General features: G+C 31.9%; 1 protein-coding gene across 2 annotated transcripts in view; it reads right to left on the bottom strand.

Moving 5' to 3' along the window:
• LOC111044665 overlaps window positions 1-16,054 on the bottom strand; it is a 61,996-nt gene that overhangs the window by 42,860 nt on the left and 3,082 nt on the right. The window contains exon 1 of one of the 2 annotated variants that reach the window (XM_039438114.1): window positions 2,649-3,000. The exons of the other annotated variant lie outside the window; for it this stretch is intronic. The gene's annotated coding sequence lies outside the window, so the exon portion shown is untranslated. Of the gene's footprint in view, window positions 1-2,648; window positions 3,001-16,054 lie in introns of those variants that run through there. 2 annotated transcript variants of the gene reach the window in all.

Raw genomic sequence — 16,054 nt, 5'->3', positions numbered from 1 at the left:
TTGGACTCAGGGGACCTTGAAATGTATAGATATTTAGAAATTGGGCTACCTTAATTTTTTTGGAAAGCAATACTTTCTTTACCTATGGTTATAGGGCAAGGAAAGAAAAAATGCTCAAATAAAAATTCTGATCTCATTCTTGGACGATCCAGTTGGAAGTCAGGGGGTGGAGCCCCCTGGCTAGACGGATATGGCGAGCAAAGAGAGCCTGACAGCTAGTATCTTTATATTTTTGCAATAAGTTTTATTAAATTTTGAAAGATACAGACATGCATTTTATTTACATACAAGGCAATTATATGTAAACAGCTTAATATTTCTTTTACCAAGATAATTTGATGGTGGGTTTCATTGGGGATCCAATTCGAATTAACAAAACTACTCTTCTTTTGTTTAAAAATGTTGGCCCTACAATTTGAATCCAACTCAATTTTTTTTTAATGGGAAGGGGCCATGTGATACATGATCTTGATGCAGAATTTCAAGAGAAAATGAAAGGCAAAAACTACACATTGATATGTCCAACCGTTCCAAAGGTATTCACATTTTAAAGATACTAACAAATTATACAAAATGGAAAAATCTGGCATGGCGCACTTAAACAACTTTCCTTGCCAACTTTATGAATATTTCCATTATAATCTAAAATCAAACAGCTGACGAAATCAATCCTGCCAAGGTACCTGGAGTATATTGTATTCTAGGTACATTGAATTATTTTATCTCTTCCAGTGAATGATTCAATAGAATCAACCAAGAATACATTCTAGGTAAATTGGAATCAACAGTTGCCTCTCTCATTAAGTTTGCATTTGTATAATAACATTTTCTCGAATTTCAATATTAGGTGAAGCTGCTACTGGACATTAATTGTAGAGATTTTCATGCTCAATCTTTTCCACTTGTAAGCTTTTGTTTAAATTGTATCTGAAGCCTGATAATTGGATATTGAAAATCAAACTTTGCATAGATGGGGTGTAGGTCCTGAAATTTTCACAGGTATGAGACTTGTGGCAGTTGATAGAGCTTATCAATGACTATTTTAGGTATAGATTTGATCAAAATCGTTGGTGCTGGTTTTAAGAAAATCACGAAAAACCCTGTTTTTGACACCATTTTTGCCACCATCTTGAATTGCATTTGATCAAAAATACTTGTGTCGGATCCTTATAGTGTAAGGACCTTAAGTTCCTAATTTCAAGTCATTCCGTTAATTGGGAGATGAGATATTGTGTACACAGACATACATACACTCTTATACTCACACACACATACATACAGACCAATACTCAAAAACCACTCTTTTGGACTCAAATAACCTTAAAACAGGGTAAATATTTTTTTGGAAAGCACTATTTTCCTCACCTATGGTAATAGGGCAAGGAAAGTAGAAATGAGTAGGTTAGAAATCTGACAAATAAGACTTTTTTTTATTAAAGGTGGTAAATATGTGAGTAGATATTACAAAAGCTGGGTTTACAAAAAAGTTATTAAAATGTTAATAACTAAATCCTTATAGATTCTATTAGATTAAACGGAACTTGACAAACACATATGTTCAAATTCATCATATGTATGATAAGTTATGTTCAATCTAATAGAATCTTTAAGGATTAAGTTATTAACTTTGGTGTAAACGCAGCTTTAGTGTTTACTAACACTTGATGAGTGAGATCTGAGTTTAGATTTTCTATGTAGGTACTTATTTATTTCATTTCTGTATGATTTATCATTGAATGTGAAGTGTGCGGTTTTTTATTCATTTCCTCTTGAAATATAAGGAACACCTTTCCATAAAAAATAAAGTCTGTTTCGAAATGGCAGACCAAACTTTTGAAGTACAGAAAAGTAGAAGTTTTCAATCAAATAGGATCACTAATGAAGCCTACTGTCAAATTATACTAGTAGAAGAATTAGGCACATATTAAACTGCCATAAATTTTGAAAATCCAAATCCAACAGTGATTTTAAACTATTTATTTCTCTTGAAAAATACTAATTTTGGTCATGTCTAAAGAAGTGCCTAACAAGAAAGAGCATAACATAAACCTGCATTTAGGTTGTGTTTGGTTTCAAGGCTAGCTAGACTAAAAATTAGGTTGTCCTATTCCTACTTGAAGAGATTTAACTGATAATCATTCTGATCTATCAATAGCCACTATGTAAGTGTGTAATATTAACATATATATATTATAACTTATTGTAACATAAAGCATCTCCCCACATCATGCATTGATTTTTTTTCATAGCATGTTAGACTGATCTAATGATTCATGCTTAATGGTATTAATGGATGAGTCACATGCAGCACATTGAAATGGTACCACAGTATTTTTAATAGTTAAGCTAAGTAGTGACTAAAGAATGGGTGAAATAATGAGTATGAATATAAAGAAACCACAAATTTTTCATGTTAGAGCAAAGAAAATATATGCATGATATACAAAATGATTAAATACGTTTAAGTAAGTTAAGGCTAGGTACAAATAAAAAGAAATACTTCATAATGGAAATCAACTTTATTGAAAAAATTACAGTTTTTTATTATAACTAACTTAAGTACAATTGATTAAGTGAATCATATAACTCTAAAATGAATGCTAAATTTATTGAATACTTATTATTTATAAATACCAAGCCATACTTACTTGAGATTTGTAGATAGAAGACATGGTTTACCTATTCCTTAGACTGAGGAATACTCAGAAATTGGAACAAGTGAGTTAAAAGCAAAGTGAAAACCATTTTCAAAAGAATGTGACCACCATGATGTAGAAAACTATTCAAGAAGAATTTATGTTGATCAGGCCTATGAATATTCAATACCGTATTGGTTAGTGCAGTAACATCTGAATAGCCTAAACTAGCCTGACCATAAAGTTGATTGTCAATCAACCTTCCAGAAACATGGCTGTAAATTTTAATGCAGAAAAGATAACGGGAAAAAAGTAGGTCCATGGTAAAAGTTTGGAAGGTGGCATGGAATAAAAAAGTTGTTAAAATTATTAGGCTACACTTCACCAAACGCCATTTTGTCTAATGGCAGTCTCTTTCCTTTAACAAGTCAACAATCCGGAATACTAGCCACTGTTTCCGAGCAAAACTAACTATAAAATGAACGAACATAAACTGATGAACTTTTAGCACAGAATTCTGTGCTTCGTTCTTGTAGTTCTTTGTACACTTTGTAGGTTGCAGGCTTAACTGGCTTAACGACTGGCTTGAGTTGCTTGTAGCTTGTAATACAAAAGAAAAAGATGGTTGTCGGTTGGCGCGAACTCAATAGTCACACGCATGCGCAGATTGCTCAACCTCTCAACTGGCCGTCTGCAGAATGGAAGAGTTTGAGCAGAGAGCAGCTGTTCTGATTTTCATTCCAGTGATACTTGCTTTCAGCTATTCTTGTTTTTTACCCGAATTATAGTTTTTATTCTAGAAAATTACTGTTTTTTAATATCGAAGTAGATAATTTCTTCATTTCTAAGCAGTTATCTTGTTTGATTTTCAGCACTGTAGTCTTCCAATGTCAAAGGTCATCTTATTAAATCGTCTGCTAGGAAGGGCGTTGCCATTGCCATTTGTCCGTTGTATTTTTCTCTTGTTATTGATATTTACATTTAAGTTAATTGAATAGTTATATTGTATCTATAACGATGTTTTAAATAATTTGGATCTTACTGTACTTAGCCTAGTAACTCGCATTCCGTAATCACAGTGTGTTTATTATCCATCCACTGATTTATTATGCCACGTAGGACTACCTACTGTACGACTGTACTATACAATATTTTTTAGCTTACTGAAATTTTCTACTGCATAGGTAGCAAATCTTTAATGTAAATAGACTTATCAATGTTATCTACGTCACATTTCACGACTTTATTGGATCTTGGATGCAGCCTCAAGTTAGTTCAATATATTATAGCAGTACCTAACGTATTATTTACCGTACTCGTGTGTGTCTACAGCCAGTAGAGTAAAAATCAATAGTCATTAGGTACCGTACCGTACTGTTCTCATGTTGCTACATCCTTCAAGGCTGCATAAAAATATAATGGTAAAAGTGCTTTTAAAATAAAATTTTTAATTGAGGTAGGTATGTAGGCATATTTCTTCTGTGAATTGATTAGTGAACACAGAGAATGAATAATTATGCAAGGTGAGTATTTTACATAATATTCAATAAGAATTAAAAATTATGAATACAATTTATTCAAAAAATAAGCATATAGTTCATTGTTGATTGCTTATTGTAACCTTTCATCTTTGATCCAACATCAAACATTGTTTATTGTAGGCTTACCTTTTACTGTACCTCTGGTGCATCTAACATCAACTGATAAATCAACATATTTTCAATACTTGAGTGTGCTTCTGTAGTGACATAAAACTGATAAGTTTTGGTAAGTTATTCTGAGATTGAAAGTGTTATAATCAAAAGTATACTACTAGTAGGCCTATACCATACATTCCTTTCATTCCGTTACCATAATATATTATAGGCTACTAAAAATTTGCCTAAATTATAGACAACTAAAACAATACCTAATTTTAAATTCAAAAATATCAGTTATGGCTGTATTGAAAAAGTTTTCAATAACTTGATGTCATTCAAGCTGAGTTTACAACAAAGTTGTCTGTTCAAAATAATTTTCTACAAAAGTAGTTAGCCTATAGGCTACTGTTCTTAAAAATGTAAAGCAACAAAAGATAAATTGTTTTGCCCAGGGGATCATAGTTGGCGAGGACTTGCATGTATGGGAAAACATCTTGTTGGCAAATATTTCAATGCTTCCCAGTGAATGGGAAATAGAAATTTTGTTGAAAACAATTGACAACATATTGCTGTGTTTTTTAAAATAATTGACGAAATCTATTGAAAACTTAGTTCACAAATCTGGTGTAAATTTAAGTTACCATAGTTACTTTTCATACTCACAAGTTGATGATAAGAAAGCATTCAAAAGATACTAGTCTTTGTAATAACAATATTTTTATAAAAACTAAAACCATAAATGCATAGGCCTAATGAGTTGTTGAAAAAAACATGCTACGACCTCTTTAAACTGTGAAATAAAGATGTGTGAAGAAGCTTATTACAGGAATAAATTCATAGGTACCTATTGGTAGTAAACCAAGAAAGCAGTGTGATGTAGTGAACAATATTATCAGGAAAAACTAGAAATCGAAACAATAAAGATTAGTCTTGAAGATAAAAACAATTTTGACAGAATCATCTGATTATGAAGTAGCTAACACATTAAATGAGCTGTTTTCTGAAATTGTCAAAGATTTAAGGAATAAAATATCTATAAATAAAGACAATGTATTGCAGAATGACAATGTTATTAAAAATAATTTCATAGATAACTGTTATCTTAACTACTATTATTGATTTCCTACAAATGTAGGTAACTGAAGTAACATCAGTTATTAATTCTCTCAGCAATAGAAAGCCCCAGGTTTTGATAAAATAATTATTGTTTTTGGATAATATAATATAACTATAGTGAGGTCCACTTTATAATGACAGTATTTGATCAACTTTGGTTTTGCTACCCTTGTCTATCATTCGACAAAGCCAGTGTTACTATCCTTTTCTAGATCCTCAACGATGCCAATTATGTTTTTGACAATGTAGAAATATAATTAATTAATGCAGAGAATCGGCATCGCTATTCTTCCACCTTTATCCACTGTCATTATAACGTGGACCTCACTATAGTATATTATTAGATATAATACTAGTAATTTTATATTTGAAAAAAATTTAGTATGGCATTGTATGAATTCCCGCAGGACTTTAAACAAGCAATTATAATAGGTAAGTTACCATTGTACAAAAAATTAGATAACTCTACTCCTCCAATTATGAGTCAATTGCCTTACTTTCGTATATTTTCTAAAAATTGTAAAGAAGCTTCTAGTTAATTTTCCCAATAATAATTCATACTTCAGTATTGAGTTAAGCAATATGAATTTAGAAGTAAACTGAATATTGAAGATGCCTTATCATTTTTTCCGGATAAAATCTATAATGGTTTAAATGGAGGATTTATTTGCGCAGAACTCTTTATTGGTGTCATGAAGGCTTTTGATACAGTTGATCATAAAATACTGTTACATAGATTGAATAGTGCAGGCATTAGAGTTGTGTCTTCCTACCTGGCTAACAGGTTGCAATGAACAAGAACAAGAGTAGATACGGAATTGAGTGGTTTCACATGGTATTCCACAAGGATCAGTCCTTTCTGGGCCTCATTTTTTTATATATATAAATATTCTATACAATTAAAAGTTATCATCATTTGCTGATGACACGGCTCAATTCTATAAAGCCAAATCCCTGGATGAATAAAATGCAATCATATATTTATTTATTGAAGGGATGGTTTACTATGAATTGGATGGTAATGAGTCCCAATTCTAAATATATTATCTTCAATCCAAGAAAAATGTTTCCATTTGCAGCCCCTTTGAAATATCACGGAATTCTATGTACAGCCAATAATTATTGTGATTGCCCTTCAATTGAGCAAATTGAGGAAATAAAGTATTTAGGGCTCATGTTGGATTGTAATCTAACATGGAAGCCACATGTCATACCACCTCACACAAGCTAGACCTCGGCGTGATTTTTGTTTTATTCATTCATATAAAACAACCTGATCATTATGTTAAAGTATTACATTTATGTAAAAAGTTATATGTTTCAATGATGAAATAGTGATTCTTCTGTTATTATACTATTCTTTGAATAAATAAAATCCATTTCATTTTAATTAGCTGCCTTATACAGAATGATTGGTAATTTACTTGTAATGAAGAACAATTTTCTGGTCACACAAAGTTGGTAACTTTTTACTTCCTTACTACCTACTCAATCAGTATAGTATACACCCGGCTGTGGAAGTATATTATTCTTGAGCTGTGTAACATTTTTATTTTGTGTAGATTTCAGTCATCTTATGAACAGAATATCTTTTACCGTAGAACATGAATATCAATGTACCTAGAATACATTCTAGGTACCTTGATGAATATTATGGTGAAAGCATGTATATAGGTGGACATTTCGAGCATATATTTTTCAATGATCTCTAGTAACTGAGAAATTGGTGATGGAATACTTTTTTGTATACATTTTCATTACAACTAAATTTCCGTTTTATAAATTAATTGTAAACCGTAAGTTAATATTAATTGTAAATAAATTGTGTAGCAGGACTAAAAAATCATCCTATATTTTATCTACCCTTTGGCATTTAGTGGCTGTTGGCAGAGGGTTCACTTTTAATTTTCAGGATTAGGTATTGGTGTTTTTATGACAGTAGAGACTTAGTGAAGAGGTCCTTTAGAAACTTATGTTGAGAACCCCTGCCACAACAATACATAACCTATGCTTCCTCAGAAACCTTGAATAACAATTCATACTCATATTTTTTCATGAATATTCTCATTGAAACACTATGTACTATTAATTTTATCAGTAACAGTATTGCATTTTTTAATTTGCAGAATATTCTGCAGGGCTATGTTGGAACGTTAAACAGTTTTATAATTCTTCAATGTTGTTTTCCATCACGAACTGCTTATTATTAAATCACTTTTTGCTTTTGGAAAAGTGAGTTTTATAATAGTCTAGGCAATGAATGCTCAAAAAATGAAGGAAATGTTTGAGGTAAACATATGAAAAGTACCCACCCCCACCCCATGATTGTGCTTCAAAGATACCGTTTTTTTTGTTTCTCGCATATAACTCTGAAACTATGTATCTGCTGGACATTGACTGATCTACGGTAAACAAATTGAAGCTTACATGATTTTCTACGATATTTATTTCACAACTGTTTCTATAGTTTTTGAGATATCCGCTCTTGAAGGTGTGATATTAAAAAAAAAACATGTGCCACTATAAAGCTGTTGCAACAGTTGAAGGGAAATGTGTAAAAGTTTGAAATTATACTTGAAAAAGGAGATAATTTAATGCTTATAATCAGAATACATTTAAAGGGAAATGTGTAAAAGTGTGAAATTATACTTGAAAAAGGGGAGACTTTAATGCTCTTATTGAATGAAAAAGACTGAGAAATTGTCAAAAACCACTGATTTATTGATAATTAGAAAGACCGGTTTTGGTTATTACACCATTGTCAATCTCTGATAAACAAACATCAGTTTATCAGCGATTGACAATGGAGTAATAACCGAAACCAGTCTTTCTAATGATCAATAAATCAGTGGTTTTTGACAATTTCTCAGTCTTTTTCATTCAATATGAATAATTACCACAATATCAACTTCTCAACTACACAAAAAGTAAAAACTTTAATGCTCTATAAGCTTATTATTTTCAGTATACATTTTCCATCAATTTTTAAAAATTTATAAGAGCAAAATAGCAATAAATTAGAGGCAAAAATGTGTCTTATGTAAGCTTCAATTTTGTATACAATAGTCATGTTGATGAGGCTGGTCACCAATAAATGGTAGAACATTCATGATACACAGCTGTCATACATTGTTGTGTCATCACAGCTGTGATCATTACATCGAAACGCTTTGAGCAGAATTTTTTGAGGTTAGATCTCTGTATCTCCGATATTTGGTTATTTATTTTTTCTTTGCTGCTCTATTTGAGGTTGAATTATTTCTCCATCATGATAATTTGTAATTTTCGAGTGGTTTGTTCAATGTTGTTGGTTGTTTATTTTTTGTTATTTTCAGAAGCCTCTTGCTGATGATGAACATGTAGGCCTATATGTGCATGATAAACATACATGACATGCATGTTGTACATGATAAACATGCATGCCATTTATGTTCTACAATTAGTGGCCAGCCTAAGTATGTTAGTGGTCATACATGCATGTAGTGCATGATAAACATTCATGTCAGGCATTTGTTTATCATGCATGTTCTACTGTTAGTGGCCAGCCTAAGATACATGGTTTTCAAGTTATATGCAAGAAACCAAAAATGGCATTTGAACCACCCCCACCACCTTAGCACAGGGGGGTAGTGGTGTGGACTTTTGATATGTTTACCTCCTTACTATCCTCTACAGAACACTGTGGGGTTATGAATAGTTTTTTGAAATTGCACATAAATTTAATAGATAGAAAATTTAATTTTTATTGCATAAAAAAAATTTAGTATGTTGAATGAAAAATTTATTATTATTATTATTTTTTTTTTTAAATGAATTGATGAATTGTTACATTTAATTTTCACATAAAAATTTCAATAAATCAAAAAATGTTCATTTCTTTCACTATTGACGCAGTTGATTTTATTGATGCACATTTTGGAAAACAGTCCGTTAAGGCACTCAGTATGATTTTCAGTTAAGTGTGACTCCAGTGTGATGACGTTAGTGTTGGGCTGATCTGGATGCAGGTAGTGTTGGGCTGATACTTGTAGTCGACTGATGCATATCAAACTCGATACAGGTGACATCTCAGTTAGCATTGCTTCATGTTTGTAGTAGACGGCTGCATTCCAAATTCAATACAGAGTCACATAAATTTTGTATCATATTTGTAATTATACAATGTACATTTCAGGCTTGAAATGACAATGTAATTCGTTTTTTGGAAAAGAGATAGACGCTGCATACAGGATTAATTTAGGTGAGGATTAATTTAGGTAAGGTTTGGTTTTTTGATATTTTCAGCTTTCAAGGTTTAGAGTTCTGCATACAGGAATAATTTAGGAGAGGATTTTTTGAATCAATTCTTTCATGATACTGTGACTGTTCTTCTGAATTCAAAGTTGTGAATGTGAACATGGATGGCAATTACCTCCAGGTAATGCAGTAGTGTTGAAGTTTGAGATACAGAGTCAGCAATAAGCATTGGCATTGCTATTGGCGTATGCTTTGGTGTCGGCTTTGGCATCGGCGTTAATATTGGCATTGGCGCAGGCATTGGCATTGGTGCAGGCATTGACATCAGCACAGGCATCGGCGTTGATTTTGGTGTTGGCATCAGCATTGGCGCAGGCATTGGCGTAGCTATTGGCATTGATTTTTTGTTGTTGGCATCAGCATTGGCGCAGATTTTGGCATCAGCATTGGCGCAGGCATTGACATCAGCACAGGCATCGGCGTTGATTTTGGTGTTGGCATCAGCATTGGCGCAGGCATTGGCGTAGCTATTGGCATTGATTTTTGTTGTTGGCATTGGCGCAGATTTTGGCATTGGCGTAGCTATTGGCATTGGCGCAGGCATTGGCATTGATTTTTGTTGTTGGCATTGGCGCATATTTTGGCATTGGCGTAGCTATTGGCATTGATTTTTGTTGTTGGCATTGGCGCAGATTTTGGCATTGGCGCAGGCATTGGCATTGCTATTTTTGTTGTTGGCATCAGCATTGGCGCAGATTTTTGCATCAGCATTGGCGCAGATATTGGCTTCGGCGCAGGCATCGGCGTAGATATTGGCGTTGACATCAGCACAGGCATCGGCGTAGATTTTGGTGTTGGCATCAGCATTGGCGCAGATTTTGGCATCAGCATTGGCGCAGATATTGGCTTCGGCGCAGGCATCGGCGTAGATATTGGCGTTGACATCAGCACAGGCATCGGCGTAGATTTTGGTGTAGTTATTGGTGTTGACATTGGCGTATTTATTGGTGTAGGCCGCAGCGTAGATTTTGGCGTAGATATTGGCGTAGTTATGTCACACTAGTTCGAAAATCACCCAAATGTTCTTAACACTCTTCATGGCGTTCACTTGTTGCTGATTTCGAGATTCACATGATAACTATTTCAATGTTAATGTCTGTGCTGTACCTGTTATCTTAAAATGCTTATAAACTAAAAAGAAAAACTTTGATTAGGCTATCAATACAATCTAATACACATAAAAATTATTTTAAGTATCTATGAAATGGAAATTTGTTAACATCTTATTATACAGTCAGCAATACATAAATTGTGAAATATGGACATATCAATGATAAATTTAAAAAAAAAAATCATTCATTTATTCACTGTTCAAATATCAACATTTTAATCCATTCTTCAAAATAGAAATATAATTTCATAACACCCTGTATCATTATCAAAATTGTAAAAAACAAACATCATAACAACACAACAAAAATTTAATTTCAATACATATTTCAATAATTTCAGACATTTGGTCTTTTATTCAATCATTTCATAATATATTTGCATTTCATTATTATTTAATATAACATTTCATTTATAGCATGTTCATTTCACATTTATGATTTATCATTCAGGGTTTCAAAATTATTTAGTTTTAATTTTGTTCAAAAATTGTATAAAAAGCAAATTATTTAATATTATTAATCATCGTTTGTTGGATACTATAGTTTATTTCGACTCTTCAATGTTCTAAACACAAACTACATTTCATGACAAAACTTTACTATCAATCATTAAACAAGAAATCATTCAAAACATCAATAATATTTTGCTTCAAAGGCAACCAATATTCATAATTCATTTTGCATCTATGGCAATCAACATTATTAATCATTATCTTGCATCTATGGCAATCAACATAAGTAATCAACACAAAAAATATTATCTCATTACTGCCTCTCTAAGTCATAACCTCTGTTATTCCTTCTTTAGGCAATAATGGGTTTCCATCTCAAAAAACAATCACATACCAGCAAAATTCTAATCAACAAACCCCACTAAAAATTCTACATACACTCCAGCATCCATTTCAAACGATAATCAATCATATCAAAATTTATAGAACAAACAGTTTTTAAAATTTGAAAAAAAAATATCAATTACAAAACACTTTAGAAAAATTTTAGCCTTTAACTCATTTCAATTGATAATATAACACAACGTTTTAAATTAAACCAATTATTTTTTAAAATAATTTAAAATTTAAAGACTGTATAATAAGTATAAACATTTCAAGATTATAATACAAAGATGATCAAGATGAAATACTGGGTAAATAAGTTCCCTAAAAAATACAAACAAGAGGAAAAGAAAACTGGGTAAATAAATTCCCTAAAACAATACAAAGAAGAGAAAGATTAATTAGAGCCTATCCTACATGTCAGTACTGAACTTTCATGAGGAAGTATATTTAATAAAATATACTACTATAGAATTTTGTAAATTCCAAGTATGACTCTAATTTGTTATAATTGTGAGCTATCACTCCCACAAAAACAACTGGTGAAGGAAAAAATGTGTTGACTATTGTGACTGGGTGGAAAGTTCCTAGATGTCTGTAAGGCAATGTGATAGCAGACTCTAGTATCGGACCACAAAAACAAAAGTATGCAAAAGTTTTTACAAACATTTGTTGTTGCAGTCATAAGGTTTTTATATCGCAAACAAGTAGGTCAGATAATCGAGTCCAGCCGTATGTGGTTCACGCCCACACCTCTAAAAGAATCACACCTACTTGTCTACCAAAAATCCAAGTATTGGACAGCAAAGAAAAAATAAAATGCAAAATGGGTTAAAAGCCCAGAAGAAAACTATAACCTAATTACATATGGCTTATGGCACAATATGCAATGAAAGATGAGAACATGGGACATAATTGCTCTGAAAAACCTAATTACCTAATATGATACCTGAAAAAAATAGACATGATTAAAATATGTAATACATGATGAAAAAATATACCGCAAGCAAACAATTATTTACACAACAAAGGATAGATTTTAGAAAAGTTAAGTTTTATCAACAAATTAAAGATTAGGAAAATAAGCTACTATTTCAACTTCTAATATTATTTCAGAAAAAATACAAATTTAAATGACTATGGACAAGATTGGTTAAGATATGCATCATAGAAGAATTTTACTGAACATTACACAAAGACAGGAAAGAATCGAAAATTGAAAAGATTAAGGGCCAAGAAAATAGGCTACAGGAAAGAAAAAAGATACAATTATGGACTCTTACCATACGTAGTATTTACGGTCATTGCTATTCTGAATCCCGGCATGACACAGGATTCCTAATCATTGTGTGTTGGGGAATACCCTTTCATCATGTGATTCATTGTCATCATCTTGTAAGTAAGCAACTTGAAACAACCTTTGAATACTAACACATCAATGGAGACTTTGCGTTTTGTTTTCTTCAAGAACATGATTTTATTGTTCATGGGTTCATTTGTTTCAACAAAGCCGTTTTGCCTACAAAAGTTAGTCATGTTCACTTGAGAATGCATTGCATACACCTTTTCAATTCTCAGTTGAAAGTTGAACTCATCAACTTGACTCAAAGCAACATTCATTTTGTTGACATTATTCCTAACCTCCACAGAAACCTGTCTCATGTAATCATTCATTTTATTTATAGTTTTCCTAACCTTCAATGTAGTAATCTGATCCATAGAAACATTCGATTTGTTTACTGTTTTCTTAACCTTCAATGTAGCAATAGTACTTTCTTGATAGTTGACTTTCAGTGAAGACAACTCCCTACCTACTTCTTTACTCAATTCTACTATCACATTAGGGTTGACTTTCTCAACAACAGTAACTAGGCCTACATTGTCAGAAACTTGAATGAGTTGATCTTGTAACTTAACACTACTATCATCCTGCTTCAATTTGTTTTCATCTTCATGATTATCACTCAATGTTTCAGCAAATTCTTGCTTCATATCATCAAACCTAGCATTAAACCTAGCATTTTGCTCATCAAACCTAGCATTTTGCTCTTGTTTAAAATTATCAAACAGTTGTGTTAAGGCAGCTATTAACTCATCATCATTTTTAATATTTTTCATATTGTATGCCATTTTGCTAGTCTGCACAGATAATATATTCATTAGGACTTGATCTCTCTTGAACCGATTTCCCACTCAGCAACAAACCATTCATAACCTATCAAGATATCTATCCTACTAATAATTTCTATAAATAGTGATTCTTCTGTTATTATACTATTCTTTGAATAAATAAAATCCATTTCATTTTAATTAGCTGCCTTATACAGAATGATTGGTAATTTACTTGTAATGAAGAACAATTTTCTGGTCACACAAAGTTGGTAACTTTTTACTTCCTTACTACCTACTCAATCAGTATAGTATACACCCGGCTGTGGAAGTATATTATTCTTGAGCTGTGTAACATTTTTATTTTGTGTGGATTTCAGTCATCTTATGAACAGAATATCTTTTACCGTAGAACATGAATATCAATGTACCTAGAATACATTCTAGGTAACTTGATGAATATTATGGTGAAAATATGGTGAAAGCATGTATATAGGTAGACATTTCGAGCATATATTTTTCAATGATCTCTAGTAACTGAGAAATTGGTGATGGAATACTTTTTTGTATACATTTTCATTACAACTAAATTTCCGTTTTATAAATTAATTGTAAACTGTAATATTAATTGTAAATAAATTGTGTAGCAGGACTAAAAAATCATCCTATATTTTATCTACCCTTTGGCATTTAGTGGCTGTTGGCAGAGGGTTCACTTTTAATTTTCAGGATTAGGTATTGGTGTTTTTATGACAGTAGAGACTTAGTGAAGAGGTCCTTTAGAAACTTATGTTGAGAACCCCTGCCACAACAATACATAACCTATGCTTCCTCAGAAACCTTGAATAACAATTCATTCTCATATTTTTTCATGAATATTCTCATTGAAACACTATGTACTATTAATTTTATCAGTAACAGTATTGCATTTTTTAATTTGCAGAATATTCTGCAGGGCTATGTTGGAACGTTAAACAGTTTTATAATTCTTCAATGTTGTTTTCCATCACGAACTGCTTATTATTAAATCACTTTTTGCTTTTGGAAAAGGACGACTAGCAGTCAAATTTGAGTTTTATAATAGTCTAGGCAATGAATGCTCAAAAAATGAAGGAAATGTTTGAGGTAAACATATGAAAAGTACCCACCCCCACCCCAAAGGTACCGTTTTTTTTTTTTTTGTTTCTCGCATATAACTCTGAAACTATGTATCTGCTGGACATGACTGATCTACGGTAAACAAATTGAAGCTTACATGATTTTCTACAATATTTATTTCACAACTGTTTCTATAGTTTTTGAGATATCCGCTCTTGAAGGTGTGATATTAAAAAAAAACATGTGCCACTATAAAGCTGTTGCAACAGTTGAAGGGAAATGTGTAAAAGTTTGAAATTATACTTGAAAAAGGAGATAATTTAATGCTTATAATCAGAATACATTTAAAGGGAAATGTGTAAAAGTGTGAAATTATACTTGAAAAAGGGGAGACTTTAATGCTCTTATTGAATGAAAAAGACTGAGAAATTGTCAAAAACCACTGATTTATTGATAATTAGAAAGACCGGTTTCGGTTATTACACCATTGTCAATCTCTGATAAACAAACATCAGTTTATCAGCGATTGACAATGGAGTAATAACCGAAACCGGTCTTTCTAATTATCAATAAATCAGTGGTTTTTGACAATTTCTCAGTCTTTTTCATTCAATATGAATAATTACCACAATATCAACTTCTCAACTACACAAAAAGTAAAAACTTTAATGCTCTATAAGCTTATTATTTTCAGTATACATTTTCCATCAATTTTTAAAAATTTATAAGAGCAAAATAGCAATAAATTAGAGGCAAAAATGTTTCTTATGTAAGCTTCAATTTTGTATACAATAGTCATGTTGATGAGGCTGGTCACCAATAAATGGTAGAACATTCATGATACACAGTTGTCATACATTGTTGTGTCATCACAGCTGTGATCATTACATCGAAACGCTTTGAGCAGAATTTTTTTGAGGTTAGATCTCTGTATCTCCGATATTTGGTTCTTTATTTTTTCTTTGCTGCTCTATTTGAGGTTGAATTATTTCTCCATCATGATAATTTGTAATTTTCGAGTGGTTTGTTTAATGTTGTTGGTTGTTTATTTTTTGTTATTTTCAGAAGCCTCTTGCTGATGATGAACATGTAGGCCTATATGTGCATGATAAACATACATGACATGCATGTTGTACATGATAAACATGCATGCCATTTATGTTCTACAATTAGTGGCCAGCCTAAGTATGTTAGTGGTCATACATGCATGT

The sequence above is a fragment of the Nilaparvata lugens genome, chromosome 11 (genome assembly GCF_014356525.2).
Source record: "Nilaparvata lugens isolate BPH chromosome 11, ASM1435652v1, whole genome shotgun sequence".
Classification (NCBI taxonomy): domain Eukaryota; kingdom Metazoa; phylum Arthropoda; class Insecta; order Hemiptera; family Delphacidae; genus Nilaparvata; species Nilaparvata lugens.
The sequence above is the reverse complement of the archived record's forward strand: the minus strand, read 5'-3'. Positions and strand labels throughout refer to the sequence as shown.